The sequence below is a fragment of the Triturus cristatus genome, chromosome 1_1, assembly GCF_964204655.1.
Source record: "Triturus cristatus chromosome 1_1, aTriCri1.1, whole genome shotgun sequence".
Classification (NCBI taxonomy): Eukaryota; Metazoa; Chordata; class Amphibia; order Caudata; family Salamandridae; genus Triturus; species Triturus cristatus.
In genome coordinates, this window is record NC_140579.1 from 319198784 (window position 1) to 319220604 (window position 21821).

Consider the following 21821-nt stretch of genomic DNA (forward strand, 5'->3'; position numbering starts at 1 on the left):
ATTATCGCCGGCTAGCGTGAATTTTTATCGCTGAGATAGCTTGCTATTAGCAACGCTTATCTCAATAGCGATAAAAATCTACACGCTAACAGGCTAACGTGAGATTATCGCTGGAAACCCAGCGATAATCACACGTTACCTTGTTGATAGGGACAGGCAAACTTAGCCATGATATCCTCCTTCCATGGGATATCATGGCTAAGTCTGAAAATTAGCAGACGTAAAAAAGCAGCGTTAACCGCGGTTAGCGCTGCTTTTTTTGTCTCTAACAGGGTTAGCGACATTCTTGATAATAGGAGAAATGTCGCTTAGCGACATTTCTCCTATTATTTTACTCTGGAACGCCCCCTTTGCATCTCATTAGAGATGCAAGGGGAAGCGTAGAGTAAAAGGGTGCTAACATGCAAATTTGCGTGTTAGCACCCTGTTGTTGATAGGGCGCTAGTTTTATCTCTGCTTTTTGGGCTTTTAAAGCCAAAAAAGCAGAGATAAAGCCCTTGTTGATATGCCCCATAATGACCCGACTCTGAATGTACCGTTCTGGTGTCCTACATAGTATGGGCGTTTCGAATCTACCCTCACAAGGGAAGTTAGCTCTGCTGTTAAAAAACACAGGTTGAGTTTCAGTTCCAAAGACAAAACTAGGGAACATGACAGAGCAGTGCACACTGAATGTAAATACAATCATCAGAGGATGCCATTCATCTAGGGATCTTTGTGAATTTATTTGCCAACAAGGGGCTTCCTGTATGGGTGGACGTGATAGCATAAACACCGAGGAGAGAGTTCGAAGCATTTATCACGCTCATTCTTTGTTGCTGCAATTCTTGGCAATCAACAGAGAAGCCATGTCTTTGTGGAGAGCGTTCAAGATTTAATGTAAAATGTTCGTGTACTGAAGCAATTAGGGAGCGATTACCAGAGACAATCCCCGAACGTGTGACAATAGTGGGCGTTTGGAAGAAATTGCCATAAAAATATAATTTCCACGGCTCAATAGCAGCACAGGTGAATGTTTGATTTGCCCAAACGGTCCGTCCGTCATCCTCTTTGGTAATAGCAGCACAAGAGCCCGACTGCCAAAAATGTAAAACTCCTAATGTTATTTTTACGATTTGCGCTAATTTATGGCTTTCTGGGATTCACTGAAATTCAAGAATCATCCCTTCAAAATGCACATGCATGTTGTAAACTCCCATGATAGACCCACATCACAAGCAACACTAACTCCTGTCCAGGCGTCCACACAGGAGTAAGTATTGTGAAATGCACATACACACGTTTTACTTTTCTACCTTTTTTTCGCATAGAAAAAATTTCAAGAATTGGAATAAGCTTTTCGTTATCCGCCTATGAAAATATGAGCGCATTTGGGACACATCCCCATCCTATTCACACACTTAGGGGCCGATTCCGATCCTGTATTTTTTTTTCCCGTACGACTCGTATCCGTATTTTTTTCCGTACGAATCGGGGAGTCACGTCCGACCCGTGAAGTACGAGCCGTACGGGAAAAAGTACATACGGATCAGCCCTATCCGTACGAATCAGATCGGGAAAAGTTGTACAAGACGTACCCGGACACTTTTCCGTATGAATCGTAAAAATTCAGTCCGACCGTACTAGTACGATCCGGACCGGCTTTCCGATTTACGATTTGTACGGAAAACGTCCGTCCCATACACGGGGAATGACTTGTACATATGCAATGTCTGTGTACGCACCGTACAGTAGCAATGTCGGTGTACGTACCGTACATAAGCGATGGCGGTGTACGCACCGTACATAGCAATGGGGTTGTACGCACCGTACATAACAATGGGGGTGTACGTACCGTACATAGCGATAGGGGTGTACGCACCATACATAAGCGATGGCGGTGTATGCACCGTACATAAGTGATGGTGGTGTACGTTCCGTACATAGCAATGGGGGTGTACGTACCGTACATAAGCGATGGTGGTGTACGCACCGTACATAGCAATGGGGGTGTACGCACAGTACATAGCGATGGGGTTGTTCGCACCGTACATAAGCGATAGCGGTGTACGCACCGTACATAGCAATGGCGGTGTACGCACCGTGCATAAGCAATGGCGGTGTACGCACCGTACATAGCAATGGGGGTGTACGCACCGTACATAAGCAATGGCGGTGTACGCACCGTACATAGCGATGTGGGTTACGCACCGTACATAGCGATGGGGGTGTTTGCACCGTACATAAGCGATGGCGGTGTATGCAGCGTACATAGCAATGGCGGTGTACGCACCGTACATACACATTGCATGGGGGTGCGTGTCTTTACGACTCGCACCCCTGTACCGTACTGAACCACGGACACTGTAAAACAGCACAAGGAGGGTCTATTCGACTCGCACAACACCACAAAACATGTCTACACTGCACAAAAAATGGAAAGGACTGACCTGGACACATCCAAACAGGCAAACAGAGTGCAAACTCACAACCACCCCTTATAACACACCCACCAAAAATTCAAACTGAGCCACACCCACAAATGAACCAATAAAAAGGGCCCACACACACAAACCATGAGCATTTGCAACAGACTCACTACAGCTAGAGAGCACACACCAACAACTGCACCCATCCACCTTAACATATACACCTTCACACAACCTCCTTCACACATACCCCCTCTACACATTCACACCCACACCGTCACATTCAGACCCACACACCCACAACCATCCACACCCTCACCCTACACCATGCCCACAGACAAGAATCCAAAGTTCACAAGGGAGGAGCTGGAGATCCTTGTCAATGAAGTCATCAGAGTTGAGCCACAGCTGTTTGGAACATTGGTCAGACAGACCAGCACAGCTGAAAAATCACGCCTGTGGCAGAGGATTGTCGATAGGGTGAATGCTGTTGCACCCATCAGAAGGACCAGGAATGAATGCCAAGCCAGGTGGTACGATCTGCGGAGGGTGGTCAAGCGCAAAATCAATGATGACTACGCCCAAAGCAACATCACTGGAGGTGGTGCGCCCCGCAGACCAGTACATTACCATCCCTGGGAGGAGAAGGGGATGGCCATACTTCCGCCGGTGGGAGTACATGGACTCCAAGGAGTTGCAGAGCCTGGTGAGTACACAAACAACTTACGTAACATGGGGGTAATGGCATCCACACCCCAACTACACCAAATGCACGCAACTACCCCCAAGCCATCACCGGCCAGATCCACAGTCAAAAACTACGCTAACGCCAATAACATGTGTATGCCCCATTGAGAAAGCAAGGCCATGCTATGTCCCATGCGACATGAAGCACCAACCCAAGAATGGATGTCCGGTATGCTGGGAGGGTGGGTGGCACAAAACGCATGTTTGAATCATAAATCAGACACAATTGCCCTCATCCCATATGGCCCAGCTACATACCAATGCACCATGCGCAATGCACAGGGATTGGGAAAGTACTGACAAGATAGCTCACACTTGGCCCTGGTGTAGGCAGCACAAGGCCCTCCTGTGACCAGTGCAAACACAAACACCAAGACAACAAGGTCAGATATCTAGGACAGGAACTCACACTCACTGTCATGGCAGCATGCTCCATGGGGGGACAGCTACATCACCTGGGAGCCCCAGGGCCAAATCACACTACACCCACCAGCAGGCCCTGTCACACACACCCCTTACACAAGCAGACACCACCAGGACAGGCAATGAATTTACCCACTGTCACAATGGACATGCAACACAACAAGACCAATACATAGCCAAAGAAGCATCCAAGCCACAAATCGACATGTCAAAGACTCAGGAGGACATATGAATCTGTCCCCCGCAACATACCCATCCACAAGTGAACATTGAGGAGAATGCTAGGCACATACAACTACCTGGAGGAACAGTGCCAACTTGAATGTGTATGAAACATGCATGTTGCATGAAACAGCATTAACATCGTCTGTCTCTCACACACAGGGCAACGTGATGAATATCCCCCCAACAATGGGGGGGGAAGAATGACAGTCACAGGCTCGGAGGAACCTGATCCCACCGGCAGTGACGCCTCTCAACACTCCGCGGATGACCCCGACCGACCTGGACCCTCTGGTGTCCAAGCCCCTGCAGAACCTGGTTCAGGAACATCTGTGCCAACCACCACCCCCATTCCTGCCACATCCCAGGAGACACCGAGGAGCCCTGCCCGCAGTGAACAACTGCGCCAGTCTGACCAGGAGGAACAAGTTCGGTGGACACCCAGGAGGAGGCAGACAACACCGCCACTGCCATCCCTCAGGGGTCCCGTAGACCTGATGTGCCCACAACGGCAGGCCTGGCTCGTGTGGGCAGAGGTGGTGGGAGTGGAGGACGGCGGAGGCGAGAACCTGACCAGCCAGCTGAATGGACCGGTATGTCACACATCCACAACATCATGGAGGCATACCGGCGTGACACCAGGGAGTTCAGCCAGGTAGTGGTGACCCTCACAGAGATCAAGAACCAGCAGGTCGAGCAACACGCCAGTCAACAAGAACACCAAGGACGGATGGAGGCAAGACTGGCTGAGGTCCTGGCGGTGCAAAGGGACATAAGCCATTCACTCTGTCGGATCGCCAACAACATGGGCAACCCTCCTTGTGCCACCAGGCGCAGACCACCACCAGCCACAGGGAGGGAGGAGGAGGAGGATTCGTCCGACGGAGCGTCCCAAGCATCGTCAAGGCCTGCATCTGAGGGTCCCGCGAGGAAGGTGGGTCGTCCACGAAAAAGACCATGAGAGGCAGCGGCCCATCCACATCTCCCAGGTCACCTGGCCTGGCACCTGGCCTTCATGTGCAACAGCATCACCTCATTGACTGACATCATCTGCCACATGGACTTGCTGGTCACAGTCTGACCAATGATGCCAAACACTGTGGTCTGGACTCTGATGATTTCAAATGCCAAGGATCCCATCTCCCCCTGTGAACTTTGGATTCTATGGTCCCTGCATAGCACCTTTTTCTGTGCCCAAATCACGCTCCAGAGCTATAAATAAAAAATGAAGACATGAAATTTTATGTTGCCGTCATTTAGCATGAGTCCACAACATACGTGTGGGGATATGTCGAAGTATGCCTGAGTGTGGAACAAACTCCAGCCATCCATACACTTGGATCTGAGTCTGGTCAAGGACACACATGGGTCACAATGTTTCACAAAATACAGACATGGAGCCCAATACTCACCCGTGATGGCCTCAAGCTGCTGAGGGGGTGCTTGCAATACTGCTCAGACAGACCAATTTGGAAGAGTATCATGAAGGTGTAGAGGTCATGGGTCATGTTGATGTACCCGGGAGGGAGTCCCAGGTCTGTTTGGCGAGGTGGGAGAACTATCTCCTGCATGCATTTTTTATGTGGATGTGATGAATGGTGGCCAGGGCAAGGTGGGATGCATGGAGTTGGGCCAACGGGGTGTTGGATGACAGACACCCAAGGTCGGTGTTGGGTCTGGGGTTGTGGACTGCCTCCTGAGTGTGGTTGAGGAGTCTGAAGGTGATCCTGCAGCACACAGTGAGCCATTGTACCTATCTCAGGTGGACGGTGATGTGGCTGGGGCGGGGGATGTTGCAGATGAGGTGTGCGGATGCACCCTGGATGTCGACAACTTCTCCTGCCGTTTTGCTGTTGTTCTCCATAGAGGCCGGTGCTGTAGTTGAGCCGGCTGGTGTCGTGGACCAGGGGGGCGGTCTGTCTTGCCTTGGAGTGGATCCATCTGTGGGTCATTTGCAGCATGTGGAGGGTGTTGCAGCATGAGGTACAGATGGTGGTGAGTTGCATGGTAATTGTGAGCGATGGGTCCATGATGAACACCAGCTTGCGTGCGTGATCACTGGGTGCTGGTGCGGTGCACAGACCAGTGGGACACAAGGAGTTGACCCAGCTGTAAGGGGACAAACCTCAGATGATGACCTCTGTCCTGTCCAAGTCCAGCCTCAGGTGGCTGAAGTTCAGCCATTCCTCAACGGATCTCATGCCTTCTTGAAGTTTGGATCTGGCAATGGCTGGGTCTTTGGTAGGTTGAGGAGCAGCTGGGTGTCAATGGCATACGAGATGAAGATGAGGTGGTGTGCGCATGTGATGGTGGAGAGGGGGGTCATGGAGACATTGAAGATCGTCACGCTGAGAGAAGAGCCCTGTGGCATGGGCCAGACGACCCCAGTGTACTACATGTTGCAGGGTGGAGGGAGACTCCCTGGGCCTTGCTAGTGAGCGACTGTCTGATTTAACCCTGGGCCCTCCTCTGGATACCAGTGTTGGAGATGTGTGAGCTGACAGTGTGGTAGCACATGGTGTAGAATGCGATTGAGAGGTCAAGGGTGATGGCCTCACCATTGTTGAGCATGGCAAAGTTGTCGTTGGTGGTGGCAATGCTGACGGTTTCAGTGGTGTGATTACTGTGGAAGATGGTCTGGTGCCGGTTGCCTGGAGATGGTTGCATGGAGGAAAATTGTCATTTGCTTGTTGAGTGTCTTCCTGATGACATTTGCTGGGTAGGGAAGCAGGGTGATGTACCAGGAGATCCTGCGGTACTGCCGTCCGTTGTTTAAGAAGGGCCTGGGTCTCTGCATGCCTCCTGCACCCATGGAATGTGGCAAACTCAAAGGAGCCATTCAGGACGCGCTGGACGTGGGCTTCAAGGATGTGGAATGATGTGGTTTAGATGTTGTGTGGGAAGGGGCCTGATGGAGAGCCAGAGTGTATGTTGCACATGAGCCAGGTTGTGTCATTGCTGCTGATGGGAGTCCATAACCTGATGGGGGTTTGTCCTGCGGATAATAGTGCTGTCTGCCTCTGGGTGCCAAGGCTGTCGTGTATGCCCATGAGCTTGCAGTGGTACAAAGTTGCAAGGGATGTGATCTGCCTTGCAAGGGTGGGGTGTCCTGGATGGAGATCTGCTGTCAGTTCACTCACAATGCTGATGAGCTCCTTGATGTTGTGTGTTTGGGTGTCTCGGCACTATCTGAAGGATCTCCACTTGTCCTTGCTGATGATATGGTGATGGCTGTGTGTGGTGTTTTCCAGGGCTGTAAGGCAAATGATGGCTCTTTGTGTTGCAAGGTTTGCACAAGAGTCCGGCTAAGTCTGTAGGAATCCAGTAGGTCTGCCTTGTCCCAGGTGCCTTAACTGTTGTTGTGCTTCACAGGAAAGTCCGTCAATGTGGCAAGATTGTTTGATCAGTTGCTGATCCAGTGCGTGAGGTTGCAGGGTGTGGCGGGGGTGTTGTTTTGAGTGTCCCACACAGCTTGTCTGTGGTGACTTACATCAAGCATCTTTGGGGGATCGGTAGCGGGGTGTGGGGCAGTGTGTTGCTTGTCGGAGACATGGATTCAAATGTTGATGGACCAATGATGGATGGTGGTGTGGTTCCCCTCCAGCAAGAAGTTACTGGCCCCCAGCCACATGTAGCCCGTGGAGGTGAGGGCGTGCGTGGAGATGTACGTGTTGATGGCTTAGCGGAATAGTGGATGTAGGCCTGCAGATCTGTAGAGGAGTGTTACACTGAGGGTTACCATGGAGTTGCTGCAAACCCGGATTTGTGACTCTGAGGGTGTACTTGTGAATAAATAGCAATTCATCCCCTTGGATTGGTGTTGCCGTCCCTGCGGGTGATCTTGTATCCGTCTGAGATGGTAATGAAGATGTCATGTGCTGAGGATGCTTTTGTCCAGGTTACTGTCATGAAGGTGATGTGTGGGGCTGTTGTGTTGAGGAGGTAACAGAGTCCAATGGCGTGCTGGTGGACGGAGCGGGTGTGGAGTAGGAGGCACATTACCTGGTTGTTCTGACAGGGTCTTGTAGGCTGGGCAGCGCTGTGTAGGCAGTTGGAGTAGCACACTCAGCATGCGAAGGTGTCGTGTGTGTGATTATGGGTTGCCTGATAGCAGGAGGATGATTGTCACAATGACATTGCTTGGAGAGTGGCTGCAGCATGAGCCTGTTGTGTGACGTGGGTCATGCAAAGACTAAAAGGTCGTGCACTGTGCATGTTGCAGGTGCAGACGTTCCTGCCTTTGGCACGGCGCTGGGGCTACAGTGGCACAGAAAAGCTGCTACCTGCATTTCGAATGGGTGGAGGGGGAAGGGCAGAGCATTTTTGAGGCGCAGGGGTTGCAGAATCAGGGCACTCGGTGGGGCGGTGCCACAGGTGAGGCAGCAGCAGGCGGAACGGGTTAGAAATTAGGCAAAAAGTAGCACACAAAGACAAGGTCTGAAAGGTACAGTGCAAACGGTGTATGTAAAGGAAGGAGTGTCAGGTTACTCATGGGTCACTACAAGAAAATATATGAACAATCACCATAAATTACAGCCACTGGATCAGGCAACAAAATGCGGAGATGCGCAAAGGAGACACACCATCAGCAGGCGTTCATGTGGGGAGCAACCTGCACAAATACATACCCAACCAGGTACTTCATGCACAATAGAGATCATTAGCCATAAAGCACTGCATGCATGTTGCCAAAGTACACATACACACAGATGCTCAATCTTTGACAATTATGCCATAGATGACGCATGCAAACTGTGAAGAGAGCTGCAGTGACAGAGATAAAGCACTTTGGATTGTGCTGAACACCTTTATTCCACATACACACACAAAGGGATATGCATCCATATTAACAGACTCACAGGTCAGTTGACAGAACATGTGGAACATATGCTGGACACCCCCTTCACAACACGGATGATGTAAATCCCAATGAACTGGCACACAAGTTAAGGGGATGAACCAAACACATCCTGCTGCACTCGGAGAGGCTGCAATTCTCCATGGAGCCTGTTGTTGTGATGTCCCCCACTATGTCCACCCGTAGCATTTGCAATGTTTCAGAGGCAAGGTTTACACACATTGATGCCTTCATCAGACGCCACACTCCAATACAGATGACTGTCAAGAAGGGTGACTATCATGTCATGGGAGTGATGCTACATGTTATATACTCCATGGTGAGAAGACATGTATGCATGGTACCACAACATGCACAGAAGCAGTCCTCACACATTCCAAACCTGTACCACCACCAAGACTGGCCTTCCCACATGTCCGTGCATGGAACGCTGATTCAGCACACATTGCAATCCTCGTGAGGAATAGCAGGAGGACACGAGCAGACAACAGGCGCAAAATACCTGGGAATGACAGACACACAAGAAGTCACCTAAAACAATTCTCACCGCACACATGGACATTTACCAAACATGAACAATGTTTGACACATGTAAATTGCAAAGAAAGTCTCTCCGCAAAACTGTGTGGCATGACATCATCACTCGAGTGACACATCAGAACACACATCCAAGTCACTTTGCATTCAGTCAGCTGGACACACACATTGCAACACATGCCACTCAATGCTACAAGCTTGCAAACTCATACCCAGTGACTCACCATTATGAGAAGAAGTTGCGTATGAGCTGACTCCGGATATCATCCTCCTCCTCCTCCTCATCACTAGCCTCGTGAGCAAGCCCTTGATCCTCCACGGGTGGATGTTCCTGCTCATCCGGATCCAGGAAAAGTGGCACTGCCTTCTCAACTGCCATGTTGTGCAGCATGCAGCACACGCGGAAGATTCGGCAGACCTTCTCTGGGGCATAAGGGAGGGACCCACCTGTCTTGTCCAGGCACCGGAATCGGCTCTTCAGGAGGCCAAACGTCCTCTCAATCACTCACCTGGTCTGCCCGTGTGCATTGTTGTACCTGTGATCTGCAGCTGTTCTTGGGTTGCGGAGAGGTGTCATTAGCCATGGCATGTTGGGATATCCAGAGTCCCCTACATGGAAACATCATGTAAAAAAGTGGGTCAGGGGATGCCGTAAGAGCCAAAGATACCGCAACACACAAGACAAACAGAGTATACCCACTAACAAGACATGCTCGTTCGTTGTGCAGCTGCAGCATCATTTGTGGCACCCTGCTACAACTCATGATGTAGGCATCATGTGCTGATCCTGGAAAACGTGCACAGACATGGGATGCAGGCACGTTCCCTCATGGCACCCAAGTCTGGCATTGGTCTTGGGACAGGCGGTGCCCTGCAAGACATTGTTTGTAAGAATGAAGATTGAGAGTCTGCCAATATCAATGTCAATGAACATAGCACATGCTACACTGCTAATACACATCAGGTAACTATGGAGTCGGGTGTGTGCAATACATACAGGACACATATGCCAGCTTGCTGGCACTCCTACAAAAAGCCAGATACACCTGTTAATTGTCAAGTCAACATGACATGCCCTGAAATGATTTTGGGGCCAGTCTGAGTGAAGAGCCACAGATATCACCGGAGTGACACACAACCACATAGCTGCATTGGAAGGATGTCATCTCATCCAGACCGCTGACTGAAAGGCACACGCACAGGTCACATGGAATTTCAAATGTACATATCAAACACAGTGCGATGAAGGGGTACACGTGACAACACAAAGACACAGCCATTGAGACAACGCACACATGTATGACTGGGAAAATATGATGTCCGATGTACACAGACCCTACAGCCGTGTGAATCCACATGTGGCATGGTGTGCATAGATGTGTTCCATGCCTATCTCCACACAGACACCTGTTGGATGCACCAACAGCAGATGCAGTTGACGGGACACTGACATCAAGCTCATGGGAACACATGACACACACCTGACATAGTCCCAAAGGGGCACGCTGATCGTGACAGGTCAGTTGATAGAGTGTCCCTGTCCCTGGCATCAGGAGACAGGTGAGGGTGTTGATTGTGCCATACCACTGCTGCTGTGCATGACACAGTTGGACTACAGTACATGTACTACTAGTGCGTACAGGTACGTGTACTACTATTGCGATCCCCTTACGGGGACGCACTAGTAGTACACGTACGTGTGCTACTAGTGCGTACCCGTAAGGGGATCTCAATAGTAGTACACATACGTGTACTACTATTGCGATCCCCTTACAGGTATGCACTAGTAGTACACGTACGTGTACTACTATTACGATCCCCTTACGGGTACACACTAGTAGTACATGTACGTGTACTACTAGTGCGTACAGGTACGTGTACTACTTTTGCGATCACCTTACAGGTACGCACTAGTAGTACACGTACGTGTACTACTAGTGCGTACTATGATGCTGCAGCTGCACAACGAACGAGCATGTCTTGTTAGTGGGTATACTCTGTTTGTCTTGTGTGTTGCGGTATCTTTGGCTCTTACGGCATCCCCTGACCCACTTTTTTACACGTACGTGTACACGTACGTGTACTACTAGTGCGTTCCCATAAGGGGATCACAATAGTAGTACACGTACCTGTACACACTAGTAGTACACGTACGTGTACTACTATTGCAATCCTATTACGGGTACGCACTAGTAGTACACGTACGTGTACTACTAGTGCGTTCCCATAAGGGGATCACAATAGTAGTACACGTACCTGTACACACTAGTAGTACACATACATGTACTACTAGTGCGTACCCATAAGGGGATCGCAATAGTAGTACACGTACGTGTACTACTAGTGCGTACAGGTACGTGTACTACTTTTGCGATCCCCTTACGGGTACGCACTAGTAGTACACGTACGTGTACTACTAGTGCGTACCTGTAAGGGGATCGTGTACTACTATTGCAATCCTATTACGGGTACGCACTAGTAGTACACGTACGTGTACTACTAGTGCGTTCCCATAAGGGGATCACAATAGTAGTACACGTACCTGTACACACTAGTAGTACACATACATGTACTACTAGTGCGTACCCATAAGGGGATCGCAATAGTAGCACATATACCTATACGCACTAGTAGTACATGTACGTGTACTACTAGTGCATACCCGTAAGGGGATCGCAATAGTAGTACACGTACGTGTACTACTAGTGCGTACACGTACGTGTACTACTATTGCGATCCCCTTACGGGTACGCACTAGTAGTACACGTACGTGTACTACTAGTGTGTACAGGTACGTGTACTACTATTGTGATCCCCTTATGGGAACGCACTAGTAGTACACGTACGTGTACTACTAGTGCGTACCCGTAAGGGGATCGCAATAGTAGTACACATGGACATTGATGTGTGTGAATGTTCCTTGTCATGTGGGTGTCTATGTGAAGTGTTGCACCACAGCTGCATTGTGGAGGCAACAGATCTACCCATCTGATGTGACAAGTAAGCCGTGCTTTGTGTCTGACTTGCAGAGCTAGCACGACACCTGTGACTCCCCACTTGCAAATGGCACATGTGCAGAGTGAGGGTTGTATCCGCTGTTGTCAATGACAGGCGAGTGATCTGTGCCTGGGTGTGTCTGTCTAGTCTGCTGAGGGTGCGTCAGTGGAGTGGGACATGTGACTGCTTGGCACGTGCTGGCCATCAGTCTGCTGTTGCATGTGCTGCACAGTGTGTGGCATGATCAGTGAGTGTGTTGCACCCCTCATGCCACCTGTTGACTTTCAATGCCATTAGTGCATTGGCGCTTGCACACAGGGCTATTTCTTGTTGTGAATGAGGCAATTCATGTCAGCATCCTATGCCCTGTTCAACATTTCAAAGATGTTCTAATGTGTGTTTCTGGGACATGGAGCAGGTGTATTGATGTTGTGTCACTTTGTGATCCTGACAGGTAACTGCCTACGAGAAGGGGGTGATCTGGAACAACATCGTCAGGGCCGTGAGAACTGTGGGGGAGCATAGCCGGCAGCTGCCACAGGTCCGCAAGAGGTGGCAGGACATCCGGTGCTGGACCCGGCGGATCACCCGGGTCCAGCTGGGGCTCGACAGTCCTCGCCCCCACGGCGGCCGCCGACGCCTGACCCCCCACATGAGAAGTGTCCTGGCGGTGGTCTTCCCTGACCTCGATAGGCAGTTACAGGAGAGACTGCAGCAAGGAGGGGGTAGGTACATGGCTTTTGGTCGTGTTATGTGTCGCCTGCTTTTGAAAGTGCTCTTTCGCATGAATACACTCCCAGAGTTGATATGTGCAGTGCATTTTCTGTTCCCCATTGTCACCTGGGGCTCTTTTTCATCCGTCCCCCTCCTTGACATGTGTCCCCTGCTCTGTGTGTAATCACATTTGCACATGGTCATCTAGGGTGCCAGTGAATCTAAGTGCACTTAGCTTTCTGCATCATGTTGGAGGGTGGTCTGTGACTTGTGTTGGTACCTTGCCTGTGCCATGACCTGTTCACTATGTTGGGGGTCCATATTTGTTGTCACTGATGAAGATTCTCAACATAGGAGTGTGAGCTTTCAACTGAACCCCCTTGCAGAATGCATGACCAATGTTGTGGCCTCAGACATGATGTGCATGAGTGGGAGATATGCATAGTGCCATGACGGTTGAACATGGTACAGTCAGCTCATTCCAGGATCACGGAGCAGTGTGCCCACTACAGTCCCCTGAGACACCCTGGCCTCCTAATCATGTGTGTCATCCAACACTGTGCACATTCACCGTGGGTTCAGCATAGGTCTGCCTCTGTGGCATTGTTACCTGGCCTAGTTTGTATTTTTCAAATGAGTGCTACATGTGTCCACTGGACAGGGATACACCATTTTGCTCGTGCATACTCACACTGGGCAGTGCCTGTGTGGCTATTCACAACAATCTGTTGATTGTTGTTTGTCACAAATATGTGTTACCAGCCCCACGAGGTGATGTTGTGTTAATGAAGCAAGTTTTCAAGCACAGTTATTGTAACCCTGAATAAGAGGTGTCACTTCTTGATCTGTATCAGTCACATTGATTCAGGTATGGGGGGGTGTGCGGGAGGGGCATACATGTGCAACCCTGATTTTTCATTGCCAGTTCTGACTTGTGTGTGAGAATTGGCTGTACAGAAAATCAACGTGCAGTGCCCCTGTGATGGTGGCCAGTGCTTAATGTTTGTGCTTTGCAGCCTGTGTCAGTTTTTACAAACATGTATCGTGCTCATACTTTTTTGGCACCTGCGTGTGGTTCAGATGCAACGCAGTTTTGACTTTGTGTGCTGACATCTGTGTGTACATTCTGGCTTGCCATGAGGGTGTCCCCACAGTATTGCTAGGCTTTTTTTCAAACCAATTGCAGGTCGATTAGCTTATGCATTGTCCTGGGTGTGGACATGTGTGCCATTCCAGATGACAGGCAGTAGGTCATATGTGTAGCCCACTGTGTAATCAGGTGACGGATAGCCATGTGACAAATGACATAATTCAAGTTGTTACTCTAAATAAATTGTACCTTGGCACTCACAGCACTTGTCAACAGTTCTTCATGTTTTAAATGTGGTAATTTGATGATTTGTGTTAAGAACAATGATGTGCCTGCATGAAAGATATCTCGCCAGGGAGGTGCACACCAAAGAGCATTTCCACTTTCATTGAACACACTGGCACCTTTTCAAAGAAGTCACTGTTAGAATTAATTGGTGTTGCAGATTCTCCATAAACATGTTCCCACTGTGGTCTGGATTTTGTGAGACTCCTTTGTTGTTGGTGATACGAACTAACGAGTGTCAAGACATCAAGACCTCCGTGGGCACATGTATATGTACTTTCTGCAACACCATTTATTTCTAACTGTGGCTTCTTAGAAAAGGTGTCAGCTTCTTCAATGACAGGGTAAATGTACTTTTGTGTGCACTGCCTTGTGCGACATATTTCATCCAGGCACATGAGTGTTCTTTTCACGAGATGGCGAATTTCCACATTCAAAACATGTTGATTGTGTAAAGTATTGTGAGTCCCAAGGTAACCAAATTTTTTTGTTTTGTGTTCCAAAAATACTTACAGGTCTCTGAGTGTGGTGACACCTTGAGTATTGAGGTGTGTTAGTTTAAACAAGAGGTGGCATAACTTCATTGTATTGCTGTGCTCACCTGTTCACAGACACTAGCTTCTCAGTGTATTTCTCATTCAAGTTGTGGCCTGGTGTGTTCTTTTTTTCATGGTGTCCAAGTGGCATAGTGGGTCTACCAACTGGGCAGTACAGGGCATACATATGTGTGGAGTAATGTAGCTGTTACTCATGATGCATTGCCGGATATGCACTGTGACCAATTGTTTTGTGCTCATGAGTCAGATGTATACAGGTGACTGATGCATTTTGGTTTCTTATCCTTGCCCACAGCATCATCAACCGAAAATGAGGGAGACACCTGCATGGACCTAGAGGAGGGACCCAGCGACAGTGCCACCAGTGCTGTGGAGTCAGCAGGAGCCAGTGGCATGGAGGGCGAGGGGAGTCAGTTGGAGGACCTGTCTGGAGCCGAGAGCAGCTACGACGCCGACGGGTCCGAGGCTGAACTCCCTGAGGAGGCGGAGGCTGCAACACCAACTGGCAGCCTCCCCACATCTGTCCCCGCTTCCTCCATTCCCATCTCCGCCCTCCCAGTTGCTCCCATCCCTCCTGTCCGTGCAGCGTCCCACCGTGTCTCCTTCGTGCCAGGCACTGCACCCCCTGCTCCGTCACCCCTGCTGCCCTCAGTGAAGAGTCTGTGGACATACTGCGAGAGTTGCAGGTTGGGCAGGCATCGATGCTGAATGTCCTCCATGACCACACTAGACTGCTCACACAGGTGGTGTCGTTCATGGAAGGCATGTCAGCAACGATGTCTGACCAACGCAGGATTCTGCGGTCCATGGACTCTTCACTGACGGCAGCAGTTACTGCCCTGCAGTGCTCCGTCCCCCCCTACCCCGGACTCATCCACACTGCCCTCTCCCATGCCTGCCCAACGCACACCCAGACAGTCACGGGCACGCACCCCAACAGACGCATCCAGCACACCCACAAGTAAGGCAGAGCGCACAAATCCTGGCACGCACACTCAGGGGGATGTAGGCACACCCACAGGGTCTGGGGGAAGACGACAGACACACAGCCACAGTCATAGTCCGCAGTCCTCACAACCCAGTTCCTCCAAAACCGCTCCCCTTAGCTCCCCTGCCAAACTGTCACCCAAGGACAGCTACATGGCTGGTCTGGCCCTCACCCCCACTGTGACACCACCCCACAAGCGTGCGAGGAAGTCCCCCATCCCTCGGCCACCGCACCCTGGGGTATCTTCAGGTGCAGGGGTTAGGATGGAGGCCCTAGCAGAAGTGTGCAGTGCTGTGTTCACCTCCACCTTTGACGCTGCCCCACACCCTGTGGTGGAGACGTCCACCCCTGCACCCACCACACCTACCCAACCCCCTCCTGTCCCTGCGGTGCCTGGTCCTGCCACAGATGATGCCCCCCCGGTCGACAAACCTTGAGGTTCGTTTGTGCAGGCAAGGTAGAGGTGGACACGGTCCCCTACGTCCACCCTTGGACTCGAGAAATGGACTGGCCATTGGCCTTTGTACATAGTCTTATTAATTTAATATTTTTCTGTGCTCAATAAAGCCTTTTCTTTTACTTTCAACACTATTGCATTTCATGTACTTGATGTTGGTGATGAGGCTCATGAAGTTGGTGTTCTAGTAATGTGTTAGGGTTCTGAGATATGTTTTTGTATGATGGTCATGAGGTGGACCATGGTATCTGTGTGCCATCACAATGTCTGTGCAAATAATCATTGGTAGTGTGTGTTCATTTCCTTTGGAGACATTGTCCAAAGGAGTGTTCCTTCCTCTGTGGCACCTGACATCGTCCCTGCAAACAGTTGCACAATTGTTGTGCTGACCTGTGTCCACATTTCCTTTGTTGGTGACGGATCCCTTCAACAATGGCCATGCCTGCTCACCGATGTCTCCTGCTGAATCATCTGTGCCATCCTTGCTAGTCACTGTACTTGTGTTTTGGGTATCTAGGAATGGCATCAGGGACAAATTGTCCCTTCTCAGCACTATGCATGTGTGTAATCACGGCCTAACACACAAATGGTACGTGCTATGCAGGGTATTTGGGCATCTGACTCACAATTGTGGGCATTGTATCTAGTGGCATTGAACCCTATTCCTTCCATGAGAGACAACATCTTGGTGGCTGGACCAGCACCTGGACATTCCTATCAATCCTGGGATGTGCGTGACAGTGTGTGTTCCCTTTGGCTATTTTAGTTTTGTATGCAGTTACATGACTATACAGTTTGTTGGCATGAAATCAGGGTGTGTATTGTGCTGCATCCGCCATGGGTGGGTATGCATGTGTTATATGTCCTCACACCCACATGTGGTGTGTCATGCAGTGTGTGAAAGACATCCATCCTCCTGGGAGTGGGTCATTGCTGGGAGTCCTCTGCACCCACCCTCATATGTCTGTCCACTGCTGGTAGTGATATGCACCCACCCCCAGATCTCTGTCCACTGCTGGGAGTCCTCTGCACCCACCCCCATATCTCTGTCCACCGCTGGTAGTGATATGCACCCACCCCCATATGTCTGGACACTGCTGGGAGTCATCTGCACCCACCCCCATATGTCTGTCCACTGCTGGTAGTGTTATGCACCCACCCCCATATATCTGGACACTGCTGGGAGTCATATGCACCCACCCCTTCATATGTCTGGACACTGCTGGTAGTGATATGCACCCACCCCCATATCTCTGTCCACTGCTGGGAGTCCTCTGCACCCACCCCCATATGTCTGGACACTGCTGGTATTGATATGCACCCACCCCCATATGTCTGTCCACTGCTGGTAGTGATATGCACCCATCCCTCATATTTCTGGACACTGCTGGGAGTCATATGCACTCACCCCTCATATGTCTGGAAACTGCTGGTAGTGATATGCACCCACCCCCATATGTCTGTCCACTGCTGGTAGTGATATGCACCCACCCCTCATATGTCTGGACACTGCTGGGAGTCATATGCACCCACCCCTCATATGTCTGGAACACTGCTGATAGTGATATGCACCCACCCCCATATGTCTGTCCACTGCTGGTAGTTATATGCACCCACCCCCATATCTCTGTCCACTGCTGAGAGTCCTCTGCACCCACCCCCATATCTCTGTCCACTGCTGGTAGTGATATGCACCCACCCCCATATGTCTGTCCACTGCTGGTAGTGATATGCACCCACCCCCATATGTCTGGACACTGATGGTAGTGATATGCACCCACCCCCATATGTCTGTCCACTGCTGGTAGTGATATGCACCCACCCCTCATATGTCTGTCCACTGCTTGGAGTCCTATGCACCCACCCCCATATGTCTGGACACTGCTGGGAGTCATATGCACCCACCCCCATGTGTCTGGACACTGCTGGGAGTCATATGTACCCACCCCCATATCTCTGTCCACTGCTAGGAGTCCTCTGCACCCACCCCCATATGTCTGTTCACTGCTGGTAGTGATATGCACCCACCCCCATATGTCTGTCCACTGCTGGTAGTGATATGCACCCACCCCTCATATATCTGTCCACTGCTGGGAGTCCTATGCACCTACCCCTCATATGTCTGGACACTGCTGGGATTCATATGCACCCACCCCCATATGTCTGTCCACTGCTGGTAGTGATATGCACCCACCCCTCATATGTCTGTCCACTGCTGGTAGTGATATGCACCCACCCCTCATATGTCTGGACACTGCTGGTAGTGATATGCACCCACCCCCATATGTCTGTCCACTGCTGGTAGTGATATGCACCCACCCCTATATGTCTGGACACTGCTGGAAGTCATATGCACCCACCCCTCATATGTCTGGACACTGCTGGTAGTGATATGCACCCACCCCTCATATGTCTGGACACTGCTGGTAGTGATATACACCCACCCCTCATATGTCTGGACACTGCTAGGAGTCATATGCACCCACCCCTCATATGTCTGGACACTGCTGGTAGTGATATGCACCCACCCCCATATGTATGTCCACTGCTGGTAGTGATATGCACCCATCCCTCATATGTCTGGACACTGCTGCTAGTGATATGCACCCCCCCCACATGTCTGTCCACTGCTGGTAGTGATATGCACCCACCCCTCATATCTCTGTCCACTGCTGGGAGTCATATGCACCCACCCCCATATGTCTGGACACTGCTGGTAGTGATATGCACCCACCCCTCATATGTCTGGACACTGCTAGGAGTCATATGCACCCACCCCTCATATATCTGGACACTGCTGGTAGTGATATGCACCCACCCCTCATATGTTTGTCCACTGCTGTTAGTGATATGCACCCACCCCTCATTTGTCTGGACACTGCTGGGAGTCATATGCACCCACCCCTCATATGTCTGTACACTGCTGGTAGTGATATGCACCCACCCCATATGTCTGTCCACTGCTGGTAGTGATATGCACCCACCCCTCATATGTCTGGACACTGCTGGTAGTGATATGCACCCACCCCCATATGTCTGTCCACTGCTGGTAGTGATATGCACCCACCCCTTATATGTCTGTCCACTGCAGGAGGTCATATGCACCCACCCTTCATATGTCTGGACACGGCTGGGAGTCATATGCACCCACCCATGCACCCCCTTGGAGCTGTACACTGCTGGCCTGGACCTACGCACACACCAATATGATGTTAACATGCTGGGCCAGTCCTCTAAGCCCACATTCATGGCGTGTGTACGCCTCGTATCCCAAATGTACTGATGCTGTAGGGGTACGTGTGGTAGGCACCGTACCCACACATTCATGCGTGGATACGGTCCGTACCTGAGTTGTCATGGTGCCATAGGGGTACGTGTGGTATGCACCGTACACGTCCACTTCCGTTGTTGCGGTATGCAGGGATTGCTGGACAAGCCCCCCCAAGTGACCAGAGCCTGGTGGTAATGTATGGCCTACATATTATAAGTTTGGGTTTGTGTATGGGGTATGTTTCCTGCCCCTCACCCCCCCAGCCCCTGTGTGTTGTTCTCACCTTCTGCGGCATGTGTGTCGGGTGCGGTGCACCAGGTCGTAGGCCAAGAGGTCCAGGATGACTCGTACGATGGGGTGCATGGCGTGTACGTCGCGTACCGGGGCTCCGTTGCATAGCGGTTCGCGTCGAACTTTGCTTTTGCGGCTGCGTTTGACTCCCATAAAAAAAGGGCCGTACGGAGTGACGTAGGGATGAATCGTACTTGCTGGGCCGGAAACCACTGCCTGAATACGTCCGGACGTCGCGTACAAGCTGTTCCGGATCAGGATCGTAGGTATTTTTTCCACGTACGGTCTTTTGTACGATTCGCACGGAAATAGGTTTTCTGTACGAATCGTACATCCTAGGTTGTAGGGACGGTTTACCGGGTGCGAGTCGTACGGAGAAAACGCTCCGTTCGACGATTCATAGGGCCTTTTTACAGGATCGGAATCGACCCCTTACTGTGGCCTTTTGCTGGACTAAAGTTAGATATAGAAAACTGGATGAGAATATTTGTGATTAACCACAAGGTTAGTGTAAAGAGGCACTACCTCTAGGGCTGGAGTGAGTGTAGGGCCTAGATGCTTCGGGCATAAATAACTGCACATCACAACTAGTGAGTGCGTAGGTGCACTAGCCATGAGTGGTGAGCACCCCCCCATATTTATCACCTGTGGGTCGAGCCTGGCCCCCAGGGTGCAAGCTGCAACATTTAGGGATAGTGGCTAGATGGCTCACTACATCCCTCATAACCTTTGATTGAAAATAATAAAGAAAAATACATAGAATATACATGAGTGCTCATGGTGGACAACACTCATATGTTCAGCACCTTACTTAGCAGACAAAGTCTCTCAGTCTCCGTCAGAGCATAGGATTGGCCCTCAGATGGCAGGGATGTCATCGTTGTGTCACTGGCACGTTGCCCCTCACCAGAGTGTTAGCTGCAGGGGGTGTCATCAACCCCCAGGCAGGTTCTGCTGTGGAATCTCCTGGTTGTCTCTTTCCGGACTGTCAGGACATGTTTTCCATTCCATGGCACTCTGCTCCCACATGAACACATCGTTTTCCTCTTCATCTTCTTGATGCTGTACTCCTGGAATTTTCTTGAACCAAGAGGCATTTCTTGAAACTACCACTCCTCCGCTACTTGCTGTGACCTTCGTCCAGCGCACCTTGGCAATCCCATACTACCCACTCAAATGGTGTTCAAAACTTCCATCCAGGCTGCCTATCTTTAATAATGATCTGGTCTCCCACTTGGATATCCTGCTGCTTGGCTCTCCTTTTCCCGCTGGCTCGGTCATTGTCCATCCTTCTTTTGTCTTGGACCGCAGTGTCATCCAACATTCCCGGTTCCCATTTAGAACTCACCAGAACCATATCTCACACAGGCCCTCTCATGAGGAGCTCACAAAGCGCACACCCTGTTGTGCAATGAGGAGTTTGCCTATAGGCCATCAGGAATTGATGTAGACACCCTTCAAGCTCAACTCCCTGATCTGCACCTATATGAAGAGCCTTATTAAGTGTCCATATAAATCTCTCAACCTCCCCATTAGCTTGGGGCCAAAGAGGGGTTATCCGGCAGTATTTAATGTTGAGATGATGGAGATACTTTTGAAATTATTGGCCTTGAAAAGGCGGACCATTATCAGTCTTTATTTCATTGAGCAGCCCTAACATTGCAACGATTCTTTCTAATACTCATTTAACACACTCAAACGCTGTTGAGCGGATCAGTTCAACCACAGGAAACTTGGTGTTACAATCCATAGCTACCAGCGTGATGCGATTGTAAGGAAAGCTCCCAAAATCCATGCTCACCAAGGACCACAGTTTGGTGCAAGGACTTTCGGTGATAACAGGCGTCGTCGGGGGATCATTGCTTGTGATTAGACATGAAGGGCAATTTTTTACAATTTCTTCCACCAAGCGATCCATTCCTGGAAACCACACCTTATTACAAAGATGGGCCTTTGTCTTGGCTACCCCCTAGTGG

General features: G+C 50.3%; 1 long non-coding RNA gene across 2 annotated transcripts in view; it reads right to left on the reverse strand.

Annotated features, from left to right (window-relative positions):
- The window catches only part of LOC146870179 (uncharacterized), a 485442-nt gene that overhangs the window by 236462 nt on the left and 227159 nt on the right, over positions 1-21821 (reverse strand). The window lies entirely within an intron of this gene.